General features: G+C 36.7%; 1 long non-coding RNA gene across 1 annotated transcript; it reads left to right on the forward strand.

The window, feature by feature from the left end:
* Nucleotides 1-271: 271 nt before the first annotated feature.
* On the forward strand, nucleotides 272-5,078 carry LOC127848721 (uncharacterized). The gene is made up of 4 exons (XR_008034654.1): nucleotides 272-370; nucleotides 2,628-2,702; nucleotides 3,131-3,294; nucleotides 4,465-5,078. It is a non-coding gene; the product is annotated as an uncharacterized LOC127848721 (long non-coding RNA).
* The last annotated feature ends 505 nt before the right edge of the window (nucleotides 5,079-5,583 follow it).

Here is a 5,583-nt window from a genome sequence, read left to right on the forward strand (position 1 = left end):
GCTTGAACATAAGGGCCAATAATTGTTCTTCACTTGACACTTCCTGCTCAACCAAACAGGAATAAATCTAATTGTAGTTTTTCCTTATGACATGCAACTGTCAGCAACAAGAATAAAAATAATTTAGGGGCCTTATTCGAAAAACCTCCTAAGTTGAATCTTGTACTCAACAGCCTACCTATTTCTTTAATTACATAATACGTGATAATTATTCTTTGTTTATTAATTGACAAGTGGTTTATGGGTTTAACGTTGCATTTAACAATCGCAGATTGTTTCATAATAAAATTGCTTGACTGAAAACCCTTTTATAATTGTCGTTTTTTCTTTTCAGGCCTTGTTCGACAGTGGAATAAGACCATCCTCCAAGGTAAATAATAAGTAGTTTAAAGGTTATAAATAGTGTGATCGTTTGTGAACATACATTTTACTATTTAAGTTTATTTTAAGCCCCTGTCCATTGAACATAATCCAATGTATGCTAAATTTGCATCTCTGTTATAATCAAAGATAAGAACATTTATTTTACACTGAGAACTATATCCTTTGTGAGAATTACATAGAGTTATGTGAAGGTTCAAAAGAGTTTAGTGGTAGTGGAATACTTACATACATATAGTGTAGGTTTGTCACAAATGTAGTGTACATACTCGATTTGCTCCAGAGACATTGCCCATAAGCATGTAAAGAAACTGTTCAATATTTAGTTACCGAATCTTTTATATCTTTGATATATTGATCGATTTGGAACATGTGGAGAAAATTATAATACAATAACATGTCTGTGTAACATTTGTGGCCCTATTCCTCAAAGGTCAAGGTCACATATAGAGTTTGAAGATCAAATTTGGCAGTAAAACATCTTGTCCTAACTGTTACTTTGTCATTCATCATGTTATTTTTATTGACATAAATGGAGATTTGAGACAAAAATGTGGATCGTGGGGGCATCAATGCACTTAAGTCACATGTCTTGCTTTTCCAAGAATTTATGGAAGAGGACTGTGGTTCAACATAATGTTATTAAACCATTATTCGGGCGTTACTTGCAATTGTTTAATTCATTTTCAGGTAAAAAAGCACAAACCAAAAGTTTACCCCACTTCTGGAGGAAATGGCATACTGCAATCTTACTTTTTTTTCAATCCCAACCTTCAATATTGTTATAATTTCAAGCCTTTTAAAGTCTCCTTTAGTTTACAAGTATTACATGTATTATAATTGGCAATAAATAATCGGGCTTTTCATTTGGGTTTCATTTAGAATTGATTGGACATACATTATAAGCCAAATAACAATATTACATGTATATTCAGTTTTGTATCAAGAAGGGATACAAATAAATTGACACAGAAAAATAGTTTTTAGCTCGGCTGTTTTCGGAGAAAACCCTAGGTATTGTCATAGACAGCTCGTTGTCCCCTGTCCGCGGTTGGGTGTCTGCCGTCCGCATCGTGCTAAAACCTTGATGTTTGTCTCTAAAATCAAAGTGCTTTCACATACAACTTTGAAACTTATATGTAGATGGACCTTGATGATTTCTACGCTAAACTCATTTTTGGGTCACTAGGTCAAAGGTCAGGGTCACTGTAACCTCTAAAAAAAATAAAAAAATATTCTGACAATCTTTCATTAATTAGCGAGGCTGTTTTCGGAGAAAACCCGAGCTATTGTCATAGCCAGCTCGTCCGCCGTCCGCCGTAGGCATCGTGCTAAAACCTTAACATTGGCTCTAAAATCAAAGTGCTTCCACCTACAACTTTGAAACTTCATATGTAGATGCACCTTGATGTGTTCTACACGCCACACCCATTTTTGGGTCACTAGGTCAAAGGTCAAGGTCACTTTGACCTCTAATATCAAACTTTAACATAGGCTCTAAAATCAAAGTGCTTCCATCTACAACTTTGAAACTTCATATGTAGTTGCACCTTAATGAGTTCTACATGCCACACCCATTTTTGGGTCACTAGGTCAAAGGTCAAGGTCACTGTGACCTCTAATATAAAACTTTAACAAAAACCTTAACATTGCCTCTAAAATCAAAGTGCTTCCACCTACAACTTTGAAACTTCATATGTAGATGCACCTTGATGAGTTCTACATGCCACACCCATTTTGGGTCACTAGGTCAAAGGTCAAGGTCACTGTGACCTCTAAAAAAAAATGAAAAAAATAAAAAAATTCTGACAAGCTTTCGCAGCCGAGCGTGGCACCCGTTATGCGGTGCTCTTGTTCAAAACTGCACCCGCAGCCGAGCCTTGGCACCCGTTATGAGGTGCTCTTGTATAAACAATATTATAGTCTGCTCACTAAGGGATATTCAAGCATGTGTGATTGGTTACATCATCTTGTCAGATTTGAGCACACACTTACCCAAAAATTACTTTGACCAGTTTCATATGAAAATGGGCTTTATGCCATAAAGGGCAAACTTAGCTCAAGACCAGCCTTCACATCTGCGCGCTGACTGGTCAGAAGACAAGCTTCTCTTTCTTCTAATGAAACCGGGAAACCTTGTGTGAAGTTTCCAACAGCTTAGGTCCTTAGCAGACTGTGCAGGCTGGTAGGGAGCTATGCTAGACACATGTCATAAGACCCATGATGTGGCTTATTTCTTGCTTCAGATCAGTGAGTTGAAAGATGAGCATATTCATCACCTCCTGAAGATGACCAGGGACTTTACAGAAATCTTCTATAGGGTAGATGTATTCATACTTTATAAAGGAAAGAGCTCATTGAAGGCATGTTTCATGCTTCTGTACATTTTCTAGAATTTTTATGCAATGACAGTTTTATTTCCTAACCTGTCTGATTGGTATATGTTGGTTGAATACGCATGAGTCCTTTATGGAGTTTCTATAGTGGATTTGTAGGGTTGTTGGGTATATAACTTTATATAACACTTTGTAATGGTTACCTGTCCACCCACAAAGACTGTCTCATTATTATTTTTAGTCTCAGCTGAGAGAATGTCATTTATATTCAACAAATGTGTTATGATAAATATCGTATACGGGTCACTACACATTTGTAGAGTAACAATACAGAAAAGTTCAAAATCCCAGATTTAAGGTGTTAGTGGGTTTTCAAAGAAGAATAACTTATCTATTCTTGATATTTGTTCCAGTGTAGAAGAGATGGAAAGCCCTTAGCCCCCTATTACAAGGTCTATGGAAAGCGTAAGTGTGGTCAGTGTGAGGGAAGGGTTATTATTTGTCGCCTTGGTGATGACAGTGACCGGGTTACTTACTACTGTGAACCGTGCCAGACTAACGACCTGAGCAAGCAGAGGTATTTCATGTTTGGCAATTTTGTTAATATAAAGGTAGGTATGATTTTTAAAGTGTCCGGAGTCCTGTAATCAACTATCTTTCATATTGAAAACTTGTCCCTGTTAAAAGTATTTATGAATTTGTTGTTGTTGCGTTTATGAATAAATACTTATGCATAAAGACATGGTTTGAATTTAAAAGAAAAAAATTACAACCTTTGTTGTCAAAGGAGTCTTAAATAGAATGTTTAAGTGTTTTCAACACAAACCTTCCTTATTGTTGCGTGGTTAAGTAGATGCACATATTCCTCAAACAGAAAATCCAAGTTTTCATAAGTTTCTTTTATATGTTTATAATGTTTGAATGTCCTTTAACAATGAACCCAGAGGTTAAGATCCTATTACCTAGTATTACATGGAGTTGTTGTTTTCATTCAACCCTTTTAAGAAGGCAGCATAATATTTCTACACTGCTGTCTGTCTTTGAATCTGGATGTCATATACACAATTCCTGCTCCAGTCTTAACTGTGAAGTATATTGATGGATTTTAATATAAACTAGCATAAATGTAAAGCATCATAGTATAACGTGTCTTGTGTTACGTTGGTCGCCCTACCTAAAAGGTCAAGGCCACAATTAGAGGTTAAATATGACCATTAAACAGCTTAACAACTCCTGTTGCCTTGACGTTGCCGCATATTTATGAATTTTACAATAACTATGCACAAGTGGAAAACAATTTTATACATAGTGTGGGGTTTTACAACTGTGTCCCTTTAACCTTTGCTGGACTGAAACATTAATCATGCAAGTTTAAAATTACTGACCACAAATTACCACCAGGAGAGGACAGTGTGTTGCCTGTAACACCTAAATCACTACCTTAAAGGCTCAATGTCACATTAAGGGTCAGACGTCAAATTAAGCAATAAAAAAGCTTTTTGGACTTCGGTATGGCCCAGTTTATGAACGATTATATTGATTTTTATTGCTGGCGGATAAATTACTGTAGGGGATGGACATCATTAAAGCCATGCATGTGTTTGTAAGCTGGGGTAATGAGTAATGTTTTACAGACATCTTGTTTGTATAAATTTGAAGCTGTGCTTATAAGCCCAGTGCACATAACTTATGTCAAGAAAATTGTATTCAAGCTTGTTAATCAATGATCTTCTTCTGTTCTCTCTAGAAAGCTTCCATCAAAGAACAGTTTGCTGGGTTGGGTGAAAACAGGAAGTGATGTCCATCACGTCTGATAATGCTCAATGGACATGCACATATTGCACATTGATCAATATGCCAACCAGTATGTCGTGCAGTGCTTGTCTGAATGCCAAAACATCTGGGAAGTCATCCTGTTCACCATCATCTGCTAGTGGGCAAAGTGGAAATGTTTCTACTTGTGCTTTGCTATCTAGTAATGTCCAAAATGCTCATAAAGACAACAAAAGAAAGTCTTCAGATACTTATAGCTCAGAGGTAAAAACTAAAGTGCCAAAGTTGGAAAGTGATGTTGGTGGAGCACGTGTAAATTATCCATACAATTTAAATCAAACACAGGCATCACACCAGAACCAAGCACATGTGCTGGCAGCTCCCCCAGCAAACAGTCAAAAGAAAAGCGGTGTAAATGGCAAATCAACAGCTGCTGAAAAGACTAGCAATCCTCAGAAGGTAGAGTCAGATTGTAAAATACCATCATGTTCAACACACCAGAAAAAGTGTAGCATGAAGGAAGTAAGGAAGGAAGGTCAGAACAAAGGGAGATGGTTCTTCACCTGCAATGTGCGCACATGCAATTTCTTTAAGGTTTGTAAGCTTTAGGAGTTGTTAATGCAGTCATGAACGATGATTTTGGTCTGATTCGATGTTTAAAAATTTAACCACATAAGAGGGTCCTTAAAATGCTAAATTCAATATAATTATATCATGTGTTGTGTGTTTTTATTAGCTCACCTAAGCACAATGTGCTAATGGTGAGCTTTTGTGATTGCCTTTTGTCCGTCGTGCGTTGTGCGGCGTCAACATTTGCCTTGTTAACACTCTAGAGGCCACATTTATTGTCCAATCTTCATGAAATTTGGTCAGAAGATTGGTCTCAATGATATCTTAGATGAGTTGGAAAATGGTTACGTTTGCTTGAAAAACATGGCTGCCAAAGGGCGGGGCATTTTCCTTATATGGCTATATATGGCTATAGTAAAATCCTGTAAACACTCTAAAGGCCACATTTATTGTCCGATCTAAATGAAATGTGGTCAGAAGATTCATCTTAAAGATATCTTGGATGGAGCTAAAAATGAAGCCG

Source organism: Dreissena polymorpha, chromosome 10 (assembly GCF_020536995.1).
Source record: "Dreissena polymorpha isolate Duluth1 chromosome 10, UMN_Dpol_1.0, whole genome shotgun sequence".
Lineage (NCBI taxonomy): Eukaryota > Metazoa > Mollusca > Bivalvia > Myida > Dreissenidae > Dreissena > Dreissena polymorpha.